A 17348-nucleotide genomic window follows, 5' to 3' on the forward strand; every position below is an offset into this window, starting at 1 on the left:
TTCCCATGTCAATGGTTTAATCAATATTTCCTGAGTTGAGCCATATCCACCCTACATTCCACCACCTCGGTAACTCATGTGAAGAGGTTGGTAAATGACTCCCTAGATTGTTGGACAATTGTAGAAATTAGCAGAAGGGTCACAGGGAGTGCATGCCTTAAGGGACTTAAATGCCAGGTTCGAGACCTGCTGGAAATAGTCATATTGACCAATGGTGGATTGGGACCCTGGATCAATATATTGGCCATGCCAGGTGAGCAATCAAGATGATGTCAAGCCCATATTGCAGGTTAAGATGGGCCTGTGCCTCTGCCTGATTATCATAGGCAGAGTGCCACTGAAGGAAAACTGCAGGCTCCAGAACAGCTGTAAGAAGATGGTACCAGTCATAATGTGTTCGCAGTTGCATATTCCCCTGGCAAAGTAGAGAGAATCTGAGCCAGATTGTTAACAGCCTTGTAGATAAGAGGAAGGTCAATAAGGGGTGTGGGCACTTATGGTTGGTTGGCTTTAGGCAGAGACTACTTGTTCATTTCCCGGCTGCCCAAACTCCTGAAATTATCACACAGAAACTATATTATTTAAATTATTGCTTGGCCAAATGATGTAGGTGGGTCATCTGTCTATCTGTTGCTTTTATTGGTTAATTAATAAAGAAATTGCTTGGCCTGATAGGTCAGAACATAGGTAGGTGGAGTAGACAGAACAGAATGCTGGGAAGAAGGGAAGTGAGGTCAGACGCCATGGAGCCAGCCACTAGGTCAGACATGCTGAATCTTTCCCAGTAAGCCACCACCTTGTGGTGCCACACAGATTATTAGAAATGGGTTAATCAAGATGTGAGAATTAGCCAATAAGAGGCTAGAACTAATGGGCCAGGCAGTGTTTAAAAGAATACAATCTGTGTGTTGTTATTTCGGGTGTAAAAATAACCATGCGGGAGCCGGGCGGGATGAAAAGCAGGCCTGCTCATCTCCTCACTACAGCCAAACACTTAAGCATATTGCTAGCTAACTCTTATATCTTTGGTTAACCCATTTCTATTACTTTATGAGGCTCATGGCGTACTAGCAAGGTTCTAGCTGAAGGTTTGTGCCTTTCTCCTATGGCAGTTCCATGGCTTCTCATTTATAGAAGGAGCTGCGGGCAGGCCTGCTTTTCATTCCGCCCAGCTCCCACATGGTTAGCTTTACACCCGAAATAACAACACACAAATTGTATTCTTTTAAACACTGCTTGGTCCATTAGTTCTAGCCTCTTATTGTCTAATTCTCACATCTTGATTAACCCATTTCTATTAATGTGTGTAGTACCATGAGGTGGTGGCTTAACAGAAAATATTCAGCATGTCTGACCTGGTGGCTGGCTCCACGGCATCTGTCTCACTTCCCTTCTTTCCAGCATTCTGTTCTGTCTACTCCACCCACCTAATTTTCTGCCCTATCAAAAGGCCAAGGCAGTCTCTTTATTAACCAATAAGAGTAACACATAGACAGATGACCATCCTCCATCACAAAAGGATCCAAAGAATGTAGATGAAAACCTATACATATGAATGATCTAAAAATTTAAGCAAGCTGTTAGTATCTTATGGCTTGCATTCACCATTTGTTAGGGAAATGGTAAAGACATCCCAGCAATAAGGCTACCCCACACAGTTGGTTTCAGCAGTCCTGGAAGATGGGTCACAACTACTGTGGAAATGCTACGAGCAAGAAGAGGTAAAAATTTTAGAACAACAGGAAAGAGAAAAAGGATTTGAGGCTTCCCAAGATTGAATTCCTGGCAAGGGCTATTACACAGATCCAAAGGACCAGGCTCTTTATAACAAACATACCTTGTCCCTATGCCTTAAATGCTTGGGACAGGATTCAAGAACCAAGAAAAATAACTGAGTCATATGCTAGCATTAAATAAGGCCAAAGAGAACCATTTAGTGACTTTTTACAAAGATTAACTAAGGCTGTACAAATAAGAGTAACTGACCCAGATGCTAGATAAGTACTTATTGAATCTACGGCTTTTGAAAATGCCAACTTACCACACCTCTTCAATATAGTACTTGAAGTTCTAGTAATAGCAATAAAACAACATAAGAAGATCAAGGGGATTCATATTGGAAAGGAAGAAGTTAAGCTTTCATTATTTGCAGATGATATGATAGTATACATAAGTGACCCCAAAAACTCTACCAAAGAACTCCTACAGCTGATAAACACCTTTAGTAATGTGGCAGGATACAAGATCAACTCCAAAAAATCAGTTGCTTTCCTATACACTAAGGATAAGGAAGCAGAGAGGGAAATCAGAAAAGCATCACCTTTCACGATAGCCACAATAGCATAAAATATCTTGGGGTTACTCTGACCAAGGAAGTGAAATATCTATTTGGCAAGAACTTTAAGTCTTTGAAGAAAGAAACTGAAAAGGACACTAGAAAATGGAAGGATTTCCCTTGCTCTTGGATTGGGAGGATCAACATAGTAAAAATGGCAATTCTACCAAAAGCAATCTATAGATTCAATGCAATCCCCATCAAAGTCCCATCAAAATTCTTCACAGATCTGGAGAAGACAATAATCAACTTTATATGGAAAAACAAAATACCCAGGATAGCCAAAACAATCTTATACAATAAAGGATTGTCTGGAGGCATTACCATCCCTGACTTCAAACTCTATTACAGAGCTACAGTATTGAAAACAGCTTGGTATTGGCATAAAATCAGAGAAGTCGACCAATGGAATCGAATAGAAGACCCTGACTTTAACCCACAAACCTATGAACACCTGATTTTTGATAAAGGAGCTAAAAGTATACAATGGAAAAAAGAGAGCATCTTCAACAAATTGTGCTGGCAAAACTAGATGTCAATCTGTAGAAGAATGAAAATAGATCCATATCTATCACCATACACAAAACTCAAGTCCAAATGGATTAAAGACCTCAATATCAGTCCAAACACACTGAACCTGATAGAAGAGAAAGTGGGAAGTACTCTACAACACATGGGCACAGGAGACCACTTCCTACGTATAACCCCAGCAGCACAGACATTAAGGGCATCATTGAATAAATGGGACCTCCTGAAACTGAGTAGCTTCTGTAAAGCAAAGGACACTGTCACTAAGACAAAAAGGCAACTCACTGACTGGGAGAAGATCTTCACCAACCCTGCAACAGACAAAGGTCTGATCTCCAAAATATATAAAGAACTCAAGAAACTAGACTTTAAAATGCTAATTAACCCAATAAAAAAAATGGGGCACTGAACTGAACAGAGAATTCTCAACAGAAGAAATTCAAATGGCCAAAAGACACTTAAGGTCATGCTCAACCTCCTTAGCGATAAGGGAAATGCAAATTAAAACAACTTTGAGATACCATCTTACACCTGTCAGAATGGCTAAAATCAAAAACACCAATGATAACCTTTGCTGGAGAGGTTGTGGAGAAAGGGGCACACTCATTCATTGTTGGTGGGAATGCAAACTTGTGCAACCACTTTGGAAAGCAGTGTGGCGATTTCTCAGGAAATTTGGGATCAACCTACCCCCAAGATCCAGTAATACCACTATTGGGAATATACCCAAGAGATGCCCCATCAAATGACAAAAGTATCTGTTCAACTATGTTCATAGCTGCATTGTTTGTAATAGCCAAAACCTGGAAACAACCTAGATGCCCTTCAATGGAGGAATGGATGAAGAAAGTGTGGAATATATACACATTAGAGTACTACTCAGCGGTAAAAAACAATGACTTCTCGAATTTTGCGTGCAAATGGATGGAAATAGAAAATACTATCCTGAGTGAGGTATCCCAGACCCAAAAAGAGGAACATGGGATGTACTCACTCATAATCGGTTTCTAGCCATAAATAAAGGACATTGAGCATACAATTTGTGATCCTAGAGAAGCTAAATAAGAAAGTGAACCCAAAGAAAATCGTATAGTCATCGGCCTGGAGAGGGGAAGTAGACAAGATTGCAGGGCAAAAACTGGGAACTTGCGGGTGAGGTGGCATGGGGCAAAGGGGAAATGGGATGAGAAACATGAGAAGGGGAGGATGGGAGGAGCTCGGGGTATTGGGATGGTTGGGATATAGGAAGAGTGGATACGGGAGCAGCGAAGTATATATCCTAACTAAGGGAGCCATCTTAGGGTTGGCAAGTGACTTGACTCTAGAGGGGTTCGCAGGTGTCCAGGGAGATGTCCCCAGCTGGTACCTTGGGCAACTGAGGAGAGGGAACCTGAAATGACCCTATCCTATACTGATGATTATCTTACATATCACCTTAGAACCTTCATCTGGCGATGGATCAAGGTAGAAACAGAGACTCAATTTGGAGCAACGGTCTGAGCTCTTAAGGCCCAAATGAGGAGCAGAAGGAGGGAGAACATGAGCAAGGAAATCAGGACCACGAGGGATGCACCCACCCACTGTGACAGTGGAACTGATTTATTGGGAGCCCACCAAGGCCAGCTGGTCTGGGACTGAATAAGCACGGGTTGGAACTGGACTCTCTGAGCATGGCGGACAATGAAGGCTGATGAGAAGCCAAAGACAATGGCACTAGGTTTCGATCCTAATACATGAACTGGCTTTGTGGGAGCTTAGCCTGTTTAGACGCTCACCTTCCTGGACGTAGATAGAAGACCTTCGTCTTCCCGCAGGGCAGAGAATTTAGACTGCTCTTCAGTATCCAGAGGGAGGGGGAATGGTGTGGGGGGAGGAGAAAAGGAGTGGGGAAAGGGGGAGGGGAGTGGGGGGAGGGGGCAATATTTGGGAGGAGGGGAGGGAAATGGGAAACGGGGAGCAGGTGGAAATTTTAATTAAAAAAGAATAAAAAAAAAAAGAACTCAAGAAACTAGACCGTAAAAGGCTAATCAACCCAATTAAAAAATGGGGCACTGAGCTGAACAGAGAATTCTCAACAGAAGAAGTTCAAATGGCCAAAAGACACTTAAGGTCATGTTCAACTTCCTTAGCGATCAGGGAAATGCAAATCAAAACAACTTTAAGATACCATCTTACACCTGTCAGAATGGTTAAAAAAAATAAAAAACACCAATGATAGCCTTTGCTGGAGAGGGTGTGGAGCAATGGGAACACTCATCCATTGCTGGTGGGAATGCAATCTTGTGCAACCACTTTGGAAAGCAGTGTGGCGGTTTCTCAGGAAATTCGGGATCAATCTACCCCTGGACCCAGCAATACCAGTCTTGGGAATATACCCAAGAGATGCCCTATCATACAACAAAAGTATATGCTCAACTATGTTCATAGCAGCATTGTTTGTAATAGCCAGAACCTGGAAACAACCTAGACGCCCTTCAATGGAAGAATGGATGAAGAAAGTATGGAATATATACATATTAGAGTACTACTCAGCCGTAAAAAACAATGACTTCCTGAATTTTGCAGGCAAATGGACGGAAATAGAAAACACTATCCTGAGTGAGGTGAGCCAGACCCAAAAAGAGGAACATGGAATGTACTCACTCATATTTGGTTTCTAGCCATGAATAGGGGACGTTGAGCCTATTATGCGTGGTCCTAGAGAAGCTAATTAAGAAGGTGAACCCAAAGAAAAACATTTAGGCGATGAAAGGAGACAGAGACAAAGACCCACATTGGAGCACCAGACTGAAATCTCAAGGTCCAAATCAAGAGCAGGAGACAGAGCACGAGCAAGGAACTCAGGACCGCGAGGGGTGCACCCACACACTGAGACAATGGGGATGTTCTATCAGGAACTCACCAAGGCCAGCTGGCCTGGGTCTGAAAAAGCATGGGATAAAACCGGACTTGCTGAACATAATGGACAATGAGGACTACTGAGAACTCAAGAACAATGGCAATGGGTTTTTGATCCTACTGCACGTACTGGCTTTGTGGGAGCCTAGGCAGTTTGGATGCTCACCTTACTAGACCTGGATGGAGGTGGGTGGTCCTTGGACTTCCTACAGGGCAGGGAACCCGGATTGCTCTTAGGGATGATGAGGGAGGGGGACTTGATGGGGGAGGGGGAGGGAAATGGGAGGTGGTGGTGGGGAGAAGGCAGAAATCTTTAATAAATAAATAAACAATAAAAAAAAGAATCCAATCCAATCTGAAAAAAAAAGAAAGAAAGAAAACACTATCCTGAGGGAGGTAAGCCAGACCCAAAAAGAGGAACATGGGATGTACTCACTCATAATGGGTTTCTAGCCATAAATAAAGGACATTGAGCCTATAATTCGTAATCCTAGAGAAGCTAAATAAGAAGGTGAACCCAAAGAAAAACATATAGGCATCCTCCTGAATATTACCTTCATCAGGCGATGAAAGGAGACAGAGACAGAGCACCGTCTGATTGCTCTTAGGGCTGATGAGGGAGGGAGACTTGATTGGGGGAGGGGGAGGGAAATGGGAGGCAGTGGCAGGGAGGAGGCAGAAATCTTTAACAAATTAATTAATTAATTAATTTAAAAAAAAGAAAATGCCAACTTAGAATGCAAAAAGATACTTGGACATTAAAAGGTTAGATCAGTATCAATTGATGAATGGATCCTGCATACAATGAACATTGAGACATTTGACTATAATACTGAAGCTTGTATAGAAGAAGCAATTTCCAACAGTATGAGGAGACATCAAAATCCCAAATGTTTTAATTGTGGTAGAATAGGATATCTGAGAAGGGATTCTAGGAAAGGCATAAGCCAAGTACAAAATTAAAAACTTATATGAAAATGGTCTCTGATTTAATTATAAAAGGAAAATTGAGACTTCAACTAGCAGGAATAGACCCAGCAGAGATTATAGTTCTTCTTACTACTGATAAAATTAAAAATGTGTGGGAAGGCAATGAACCATGGCAAAGAGCTTGTGCTATTTTTTAGGAGAGATTAATAGCAATTATCCCAAAAGTGATAGAATTAACCTTATAAAGAGAAGTATGTGGATCTTTCCCCATATTGTATGTGACAGACCAATAGCTGAAGCCTGTAAATTCTATACTGATACAAATAAATCAGGATAGGCAGGTTAGAAATCAGATGATTTAAGTAAGGTGGAACAAACCCTTATAATTCTGTCCAAATGACTGAAATATTTCCTATTCTTATGGTACTAAGGGATTTTAAAGAACTTCTCAATATAGTTACTGATTCATAATATGTAGAAAGAGTTGTCATGTATATTGAAATTGCTGAATTTATATCAGATGATACAGAATTGACTTCATATTCATTCAGGTTCAAAATATAATCAGAAATAGGCTTTGTTCCATATGTATAACACACATTTGATTCCATATGGGTCTGCCAGGTCCTCTAGCACAAGGTAATGCGGAAATTGACTGATTATTGATTGGAAGTGTGCTAAAGGCCTCAAACTTTCATTAAAAAGGTCATGTCAATAGCAAAGGTTTGAAGAAAAAGTTGCCAACAAGCTAAAGAGATTATAAAGACATTATAAAGGTTTTCAGTGAACAATTGCCTTGAGCTCAGAAAAGGCTGATTCAGTAATCAAGCATTTATTAGAAGTTATGACCATCATGGGTATACCTACACAAATAAAGACAGACAATGGTCCAGCATATGTGTCTAAGAAATGACACAGTTTTTTGCTTATTATAATATAAAGCATATTACAGGTATACCAAACAATCCTACAGGTCAGGCCCTTATAGAAAGATCAAACTGAACTATAAAAGATGTGTTAAACAAACAGAAAGAGATGGAAAATGCCACTAGAAATAGATTGCATAATGCTTTATTAACCTTGAATTTTCTTAATGGTAATGAGAAAGGAACAATGGTAACAGAGAGACATTAGATAATAGAAAAGACTTCTGAATTAAATCAGCCAGTGAATTTCAAGGATGCGTATAGAAAGGAGCTGCAGGCAGGCCTGCTTTTTGTCCCGCCCGGCTCCCGCACCACTGGCTTTACCCAAAATAATTACACGGAAATTGTATTCTTTTAAACACTGCCTGGCCCATTCTCTGTAGCCTCTTACTGGCTAACTCTCACATCTTGCTTAACCCATTTCTATTAATGTGTGTAGCACCACGAGGTGGTGGCTTACCGGGATGAGTCTAGCCTATGTCCATCTTGGGTCGGAGCTTCATCGCGGCTGCCTCACTGACTTCTACCCAGCATCCTGTTTTGTTTACTCCACCTACCTAATTTTCTGTCCTATCAAAGGGCCAAGGCAGTTTCTTTATTTAACCAATGAAATCAACACAAAACAAAAGACTCTCCCACATCAGATGTGTTGACCTCAGAATGGAAACTAGGAGATGTGCTACATTGGGGAAGGAGTTTCACTCTTGCTTCCACAGGAGAAGAAAAGCTATGGATACATCAAAATTAATAAAAACTCAGTTTGAAAAAGAGAAACCTCTTGAGAAAGAGAAATGACAACTCGTCCACAGAGGTGACAATCATACAGGTGGCACGTAAACTTCATAAGAGTTGTGACAGGGTTCTGTTCCTGTCTTTGCAGGAAAATACCCATCTTCAAAAAAATGGAGAGACCTTGGACATCTAGATGCTTAAATAGAAAAGATCACCAAGCAAAGAGAAATCTGACTTATGATGATAGGTCATCTGCAGTATAAAAATTGCATTACCAGCCGGGCGGCGGTGGTGCACGCCTTTAATCCCAGCACTCGGGAGGCAGAGGCAGGCGGATCTCTGTGAGTTCGAGACCAGCCTGGTCTACAAGAGCTAGTTCCAGGACAGGCTCCAAAGCCACAGAGAAACCCTGTCTTGAAAAACCAAAAAAAAAAAAAATTGCATTACCTGAACATGTATATATCTCTACTTAAAAATTAACGGTGGATTTGGAGTTGGACAATGGCTTTCCTATAAATCCAAGCATGTTGTTAAAAGAAAAATTTAGAGTTTCTATCTCATATCAGGAATCATCTGGTATGGGACAGAGAGAAGAATTAATTTAGAAAAGATTTTTACTTTTCCTCATATATATTTTTTGTCTCTATCGTACCTTTCATTGAATTTATGTTTATATGAAAAATGTTTAAGTTTTCCATGATTAACAATAAATTTTCCTGCAGTAATCTTTGAAGCTTCCAGGAAGAACATGGGGCCCCACAACAATAATTCTACCTGGTTGATATGATGTCATGATGCTGTTAGTGCTACTTTAAGATCAGTTTTGGATGCCAGCTGCTCAAAATTATTCCAGCTTGGTCAGCTGAAGTGGTGCACCTTCTTACAACATTCTGGCCAGAACTTCAAACAAGAACCTCAGAAAAACCCTAGCAACTACTCAGAGATTATTTCCAATTATACAAGACAGTAGTCTTGAAACATAACCATAATTTTAGTTTTACAGAATCCCATAGAAAAAACATCGCCCCATGACAACTGGAAGTAATTCTAGAAGATGATGTCCCCTCTCCCAACAAAATTTGTCCTCAGGGTTAGGGACATCAGTTAAGGGTTGATTATATGTAGTATATGGATGAGGGTTGGGGCAGAAATTATGTAGGCTCAGGGATCTCTTCGGAATCAAAAGGGAAATTGGATGGGATAATAGGATAATAATGTGAGCTTACTCACACTAATAATAATAGTGAGTAATAGAGTGAATACTTGTGAGCTATTATTTGTAGACAATTTACATTGGTATAGGTTCTTGTATATTGATATAAATTCAAATTATATTTGTTATATTGAATATGCTCCTATTTATGTTTACAATATTTGTACACCTATACAAAGTTATTTTGTCATATTGTATGCATGCAGGCTTCTACCTCTGCTTCAGACGTTTTATATATTGATACAATTTTAGGATATATTTATCATATTGCATTATATATTTCTACCTCTGATAAAGATACCTATATATTGTTTACATTTTAAAGTCATTGCACAGTTGTTTAAAGATTGTTTAATATTCTAATATGAAGTTTTAGTCTTTAAGCTATATAGGTATTAAGAATTATAGGTGAACAGTCATCCAGGTTTGCCATACTTATTAGACTAATCAGGTTCTTTAGGTACATAGAGATTGTATTCTGCATAGACAGATAATATTCAACCATTTCAAAGAACATAGAGTATGCCATTTAAATAACTTAGGGTTCTGTTGAAGTGAGACACAATTGCTCCTGGCAGTACCGATCTATTACTGAGAGAATGTTGGGCACCGAAGACACTCCACTTGGAGATGTTTTCTCCTTGGCAAAACTGGCCTTTGGGCAAAGAACTGCTCAGGCCTGCTTCTGTAGAAGTCACTGGCTCAGGCCTGGTCCCACAGAGGTGGTTGGCTCAGGCTGGTCCTGTTGAAGTCAAGGCTGGAGCCGGCTCCAGTGGAGGTCCTTTGCTCAGGTTGCTAGGTCAATCCTGCTCCAGCAGAGGTCACTGGCTCAGGCCTGCTCCTACAGATGTTCCTGGCTTGGGCCTGGTCCCACAGACTTCACTGGCCTGGTCCCAGGGTTTGGACCCATTGGTTTGGGTCTACTCCCACAGAGGTCACTCACTCAGGCCTATTCCTGCAGGGGTCATTGGCTCAGTCCGGATCCAACAGAGATAGCTGACTCAGGCCTCCTCCAGCAGAGGTTGCTCCCCCAGTACCCGCTCCTGAGGAGGTCACTAGTTCAGGCCTGTTCTGGCAGAGTACACTGGCTTGATTTTGGTCCCAAAGAGGTCGCTCACTCAGGCCTGCTCCTGCAGAGGTCGTTGGCTTGGGCCTGCTCTAGTGGAGGTCACAAACTTGGATCTGCTCCTGCAGAAGCAGAGGTCACTGGCCTGGGCCTCCCCCCACAGAGGTCAGTGGCTCAGTCATGCTCCCATGGAGGTTGCTGGCTCGGCTTGCTCTGGTGGAGGTCACTGGTTTGAGTCAGGTCCTGTGACGGTAGCTCTCTCAGGCCTACTCTGGCAGAGGTCACTGGCTTGGGCCTGCTCCCACTGGTGTCCTTGTCTCAGCCCTGCTCCCACATAGGTCACTGGCAAGGGCCTGCTTTCATGGAGGTCATTGACTCAGGCCAGCTCCAGCAGAGGTCTCTGGCTAGGGCCTGATCTGGTGGAGGTTGTTGGCTCAGGCCTGGTCCCAGAGGTCAGAGGTCACTTGTTCAGGCCTGCTCTGGCAAAGAATGCTGGCTTGAGCCTGCTCCAGCAGAGATAGTTGGTTCAAGACCGCTCTAGCAGAGGTTGCTAGCTCAGGCATGGAGGTTGCTCTCATGGGCCTGGTCCTGTGTAGGTCTCCTGCTTGGGTTTGCTCCAGCATAGATTGGCTCAGGCCTGTTCTGGCATAGGTTGTTGACTCAGGCCTGCTCCAGTAGAGGTAACTAGCTCAAATCTGGTCCTGTGGAACTTGCTCACTAGGAACTACTCTGGCGGAGGTCGCTCAAAATCATGGTTTTTAAATCTCATCTACTGGCCGGGTGGTAGTGGCACATGCCTTTAGTCCCAGCACTTGGGAAGCAGAGGCAGGTGGATCTCTGTGAGTTCGAGGCCAGCTTGGTCTACAAGAGCTAGTTCCAGGACAGGCTCCAAAGCTACAGAAAAACCCTGCCTTGAAAAAAAAAAAAAGCAAAAAACAAAACAAAACAAAACAAATAAACAAACAAAGACAAAAAAATCTCATCTACTGACACCTCATTAGCACAAGTGGCAGGAAAGAACATAACTTGTTCTCGCTAGCTCTCTTTCCTTCATCCTCTTCAGCTTGCCTTTCTATCTCTTTCCTTTACAAACGTCTATCCTCTGCCCTAAGTGGTATCTGTAGAAACATTCACCATAGTCATCAGTCAGTCCTCTTCTAGGAGTTCAACTGATGACAGCTGCCAACAAAAGTGCTCCCAGGACAGGATATGGTCAGGTTCTTTTCTCTGACTCAATTTGAAGGCAGTGGCCTCAACCTCATCACTGCACACACAGATCATGGTTACTGCACAGGTACCATATGTGATCTCCGGGCAGTGTGCAAGTTCACACTGGATCCCTCTGCTCAAATCTGTCTGAACTCTTTACACATTCAGTAAGCCAAATGGTCAGAAGCATACTGCCCAAGCGTCCCTCAAGTGGGAATGGGCTGCTACAGTAAGTTGATTACACCATAAATTCTCTAAGACACAGGTAACACTAAACTCTAAAAGCAACCCCCCCCCAAGGTATACAAATTTATGTCAAGTTCCCCACACTACAGATTCAAATGGGAAACATGGAAAGGAAGAAAATATGTTCTCAGCATTCTTTCCCTTAAAGCTCATTAATTAATACATTCCAGACACATCATAGTCAAGGCAAATATCCATCCAGAGAAGATTCTATCCTTTCCCCTCTTTGTGTGTTTAGACCCTCAAATGTCCTAACAAAATTCTCTTAATCTACTCCTCAGACTTTACTGTGAACAAAGAAGGGGGCTGGCCACCACTATACTAACTGCACAAATGTCAAAAGACAACATCTCTTCAGCCCATCTTTTAGCCCTCGTTGTAAGGAAGCAAGAGAAATGGAGGGGTAAGGTTGGAGTGTGGTATTCCAGGAATGTCAGTGCCTAGAAAATCATGTAGTGAAAAATAAATCAGGTCAACAATCCTGAGTAAAATAAAAATACCTTTGACTACTATGCTGCACCTCTCATGAGATTACATAATACAGGTGTTATTAACTGCTATTAAATATGGACACCAAACTGAGCTGTGATTACTCAGTCAAGGAACAAAACTCACCAATAGAAATAAAGCCTTCAAGGCTGGAGAGGTGGCTCAGAGGTTAAGAGCACTGACTGCTCTTCCAGAGGTCCTGAGTTCAATTCCCAGCAACCACATGGTGGCTCACAACCATCTGTAATGAGATCTGGTGCCCTCTACTGGTCTGCACCATATATGTAGGGAAAATGCTGTATACATAATTAATAAATAAATCTTTAAAAAAAAAAGAAAGAAAAGAAATAAAGCCTTCAGTGCTTTATAAGAAAACACAGGTTAAATCACGTGAAAAATAAGAGAATACAGCTAGCGATTTCTCTGTAGTTAGGAGCACTGGCTGTTCTTCCAGAGAACTGGGGTTCAATTCCCAGCACCCACATGGCAGCTTACAAGTGTCTCAATCACCAGTCCCTGGGGATCAGATGTCCTTTTCTGGGCTCTGCAGGCACCAGGCACCCATATACATGTAGGCAGAACATCCATAAACATAAAAATAATTAAAAAGTAAAACACCAGGGAAATGTCTGAGTTTTTGTACCTTACAAATACAGTAACAAAATGGAAAATTAAATCATAGAGCCTTGATAATAATAAAAGAGAAAAAAACAAAAGAGAATAAAAATTATAACAAGGTATATACTTAAAGCAATGACCAAATTGTATCTATTTACATTACTTAAGAAGTAGGAAGTCCCAGTAGGAAGAAGGGTACAAGACAAAGTAAGTAGAGCTTTAAGTCACCAGATTTTATGAGCATGAGTCTTCAAGCATCTCGTCATAGTACAGCCATCACTTTAATTCTCTCAAGCCCCTTTTCACTCTTAATCCACAAGTTACATAATAAATCTTTGTAGCTATTAAACTCGCACTCTGGATAAAGCAAGTATCAGAACCAGAAATAAAAGAGTTCCTTACACCAGTGAGTGTTCCTCAAACACAGCAAACTAGAGGGAGATGATGATGCTTCACTCATCTCAAGAGCTGTGGCTGCAACCGCTCAATTTCCCTCCTCTACAGAAGGCACTTCACAACAAATCTGATTCCTTCAGTCGGACATTTGCTACTTTGAAAGACAAAAATCAGAGTTCTGGGAATGACCTAGAAACTATGCAGGCTCCTCTGCTCACTTTTAGACTCATGCATTCACTTGATAGAAGAAGCTGAACCCCATACCAAATATCGTAATGTGTCCTACCACAACATGCTGACTCAGTACACTCAAATGATATGATTTTAATTTAAAATATTTGTTTCTTGGGTCAACAGGATGGGTGAGCAACTTAAGGTACTTGCTATCTCTCTTAAGAGCCTGATATTGATCCCCAGACCCATACAGTAAAAGGAGAGAATCAACTCCCACAAGTTGTCTTGTCTACCACACATTTATCGTGCATGGTACATATGCACACAATAAATTAACTTTTAAAATGAAGTGGTTTTCTTAAACAACAAAAAGTTTTACACAATGATAGCAATACCAGTTGTAACCACCATACTACAATGATGAGTAATAGTGGGATTAGTGGAACAATCGCACTTCTGATGAACCATATTTTCAAGCTAGGACAAAACTTATCTTGGTTAGTGCCAATCAAAAAGGAAACACAATGCTGTCTCAACTTGTAATTTTTCTTTGACTTTTCATGTATCACAAAGGCTAAATAATAAACCATGGTTACTCTTAAAACCACAGTTACTTGAAAAATATAAATTCAGTTATTTCTTTAATAATTCTATGAAAATGTACCATTGATTTTCTTAATATCTTACTAAATAAAAATTAACACAGTATAAAGCTTGCCTTTACTAAAAGGCCAGCAGGCTGGTTGGTGAGTTTTCTGTACAAACTATGCTATATAACTGTTTAAAGTCTTACAATCACAAGGTTACCTAAAATCAGAAAACACCTTACAGTGACATCCCAATGTCACCCAGGATTGTTTATGGCTAGCAATCAGTCTCTTCTCTAAGCAGAATGAATTAGAAGCATGCCAATTATCTCGGCAAAAAGGGAGCAATTTCTAAATAAAGCATTTAGTTGGAATCAAACATTGAACCACACACACACACAAAAAAAAAAGAAATAAAATCTCTCCATAACCACCAACAGTAGCCAAAGAAAATGCAGATACGACTTTTGAAATCCTGTTTGTGTGTCTGTGTGTTTTCTAGAGTGTTCGTGTGTGTGTGTGTGTACATACTATCTTCCCCAGGACTACGAGTTAAGACAGTTTTCCACTAAATATTTCAAAGAATATGAGAGGACATATATTACATAACATAAAACATTAAAATTTTTAAAAATAAAATCAAGAAAGCCTCAAGCATGCGTCAGTCAATCTTAGTTAAAGGTCAACAGAATAATTCTCATTACAGGTAATAAAGTAAAAATTATACAATTAAAACTCAAAAAAGTGAGGTTAGCAAGTCAGAAATAGGAAAACTTTGAAGCATCTGACTTTAGATGAAGGATGCAAAGCACACCTTACCTTATAGTCCACCACACTCTGATCCGATTCATAAGTCACATAGATCTCATCTACTGCCCGGCGAAGATTATCAAAAAGAAACGCCTGGGCCAACGGACGGCGACAGCCGCTCTGAGGAGATTCTGGTCCAGTGGGCGCAGTGAAGCAGGAAGAGAGGCGAGTGGTTCCGCGATGGTGGCAGCAAAGTGTGGGTGTGGTTGCGACTGGGCACTTGGGCCTGCGCTGCTTCGAGATGACGCCATGTGTAGATGTCGCGGCTGCGGCAGTGCCCGACCGGGCCGCGGCCCCGTACCGTGGGGCTGCTGAGCGGCGGCGCGGCCTGCTGTGCCCTGGCGCCCAGCGAGGGATCTCTCTTGCTGCTTGGTGCCAGCTGTGGCTGAGGGGCCGCGGGCTCTGGGGCTCTGCTCGCTGGTGTAAGAGGCGCCCTTCGATGCCCAGGCCGGCCTCTGTCAGGCCCGCTGCCACTACCTGCAGCCATGCTGGATCGACTTCCCCAGCCGGGTCCTCGACGTGGGCTTCGTGGGCCGTTGGTGGATCCTGGAGAACCACATGCATGATTGCGACATCAACGAGACAAGTTTCTCCACCTGGCCGCACACCTCTGTGTCGTCGGGCCCCACCAGCTGCACTCTGAGGCCAACGAGAGGCTGTTCGAGGAGAAGTTCAAGCCCGTCCTGCTCACCGATGACCAGTGGGCCAGGTGCTGTGGGAAGAGCAGGTGTTACAGAAGGAGAAAAAGGATAGACTGGCGCTGAGCGAGGCCTATTCACTGGTGCAATCCCAGGTTTCCAGATGAAGCCCAAGGAGCCCCCGCGTCTCTAGGCTCAGGCAAACTGTTGGCCACGGATGATGCAGTGGGTGAGACGGATGGAGATAAACCCCACTCATTGTGGTTTTGTGGGAAGCCCTTCTCGCACTGTTTTCTCCATTAGCTGAAGCTGATTGAAAGCCTTCCTGGTCTTGGAGATGGAGAAGAAAGGAAGGACTGGTCTTGAAGATGGAGCATACGACAGTATCATGTTTGTAACCACCAGAACTATGAGTAAGGAGCCTGTATTGTGTAGCCTGCTGTACCTAGGAATTGTACTTCAGTGCTTGAGCGCTTGCTTAGCATAGTCTGGCTTCCATTCCCAGCACTGCAAAACAGAACAAAATAAAGTTTCAGTATACAAATGAGTGAACTAATTACTATTAAATAGTCCAGAACACTAGAAAAAAATGATCCCACCTATCAGAATACTCTGATCAGAGGCGAATTCATGTCTTCTCTCCAGAACTTATAGCCTTCTACTTAATGTCTATGTTTCCATCCTTCACTCTTTAGGCCTTGTCCTGAAATTCCCAGAAACATCTACCTAACTAATTAGAGCTTCCGCAGGGACCTGTGTTATACTATGGTCTCTAGATTCTCAAAATTCTCTATTTTCCCTCTGCTTCCCAATGATGGTGAAAATTCCCTCCATTTGTCTGAACTTCCTGCTATCCCTCAGATTACACAACCATAGCTTTAAACAAAAGCACCACGACTGACTCCAGGCCAAATGACCAAGTTTAAATAGATGCCTTACTTTCAGCTCCCTCAGATAATTTCTCTATTCCCCTGTAGAAAATCTTACAGGTATACACATCATCACATAAAATTCCCTACTCTGTGTCCTATCTAATCAAGTCCTCATAAAGTAATGAGTTTCCAAGAACCAAAGCAGATGAGCTCAGTCCCAAGACTTCAGTAATACTAAACCTGAAACTTGAGATTGAATGCCCCTTTCTCCGTGAGTATTACCATCACCAACTCAGTTCTGTTGTACTTAATACAGAAAGACGGAAGGAAAAGGCACCAGCTTGAGGACTGTTTTTATTCTTTATTCATGTATACAATTTTTTGTTTGTTTGTTTGTTTGAGACAGGGTATCTCTGTGTAACAGTTTTTGGCTGTCCTGGAACTCGCTTTGTAGACCACGCTGGTCTCAAACTCACAGAGATCCACCTGTGTCTGCTTCCCTAGTGCTAGGATTAAAGGCATGCGCCACCACCGCATGGCTTCTTTATCCTAATATTTAACATATAAAAATATTACTATTCCTTTTGTATGTGTCCAGACAATTTTCATTTTATATTACGGATGCTTTCTGTAACATGCTAAATGTGCTCCTTTCAGTAAAAATTCAAAATCTGATCATTT

At 41.9% G+C, this 17348-nt stretch overlaps 1 pseudogene; it reads left to right on the plus strand.

The window, feature by feature from the left end:
• The first annotated feature begins 15148 nt into the window (after positions 1-15148).
• Positions 15149-15962, plus strand: LOC130873513 (mitochondrial import inner membrane translocase subunit Tim29-like; annotated as a pseudogene).
• The last annotated feature ends 1386 nt before the right edge of the window (positions 15963-17348 follow it).

The sequence above is a fragment of the Chionomys nivalis genome, chromosome 4 (genome assembly GCF_950005125.1).
Source record: "Chionomys nivalis chromosome 4, mChiNiv1.1, whole genome shotgun sequence".
Classification (NCBI taxonomy): Eukaryota; Metazoa; Chordata; class Mammalia; order Rodentia; family Cricetidae; genus Chionomys; species Chionomys nivalis.